We start from the raw sequence: 802 nt of genomic DNA on the forward strand, positions 1-802 counted from the left end.
TACTGTGGTCTGTGCCCCTTAAGGATATTCACCCTCTTGATTTGTTCTGTTTACTATTATTGAAAGTGAAAGAAAAGCCCAGATTTTGGGTTGTCCCCAGAAAAGTAATAGATGGGAACACTTTCAAAGGGGACATTAGTTCTGATGACCTGAGGGTCCCCAAGAAATTCCTTTAATTTTCAGAGATCTCCTCTCACTTCCTGTTAGGCTAAGGGGGAGCAAGTGAAGAGAAATCTCCACAATGGAACAGAGATTGCGAAAAAAGATCTGACAGGGGTTATAGCCCTTCCTTGTTCTATCCAAACAGGAAAAAAAAAAAAGCCTCTCTCATAGTTCTACTTTAAGGGAACAGAAAATAACTGATTATAAAATAAGAAATCCAGCACTTGAGTCTACATTTCAAGACTTTTTACATACATGGTTGCTGCTTCATATCACTTTCTACGCTGAGAAGCCCAAACCAAGTTTTAAGCGAATAAATCCTAATAAAAGAATGACCAGAACTCCCAAGCCTGAATGTATCACATTCAGTACCAGACATTTACACACATGAAAGCCTGACAGATTCATCATTTGAAAGCATGAACATGCATTCCATAAAGCTATATATTGCCATCTGAAAAACTGTGTACACTTTATCTTGTAACGGGAACAACAACGTAAGGTATGAGATTTAAGTGATTATGTGTATGTTTTCTTCCTTTCTCGCAGGCTTGTCATGTCAAAGAAGCTACTCTTCATTAGCACAAGAATTCTGCAAAAAAAAAAAAAAAAAAATTCATCTTGAAAAGAAGGAAAAAAC

Source organism: Pelophylax lessonae (genome assembly GCF_965119305.1).
Source record: "Pelophylax lessonae genome assembly, contig: HAP1_SCAFFOLD_837, whole genome shotgun sequence".
NCBI classification, from domain to species: Eukaryota; Metazoa; Chordata; class Amphibia; order Anura; family Ranidae; genus Pelophylax; species Pelophylax lessonae.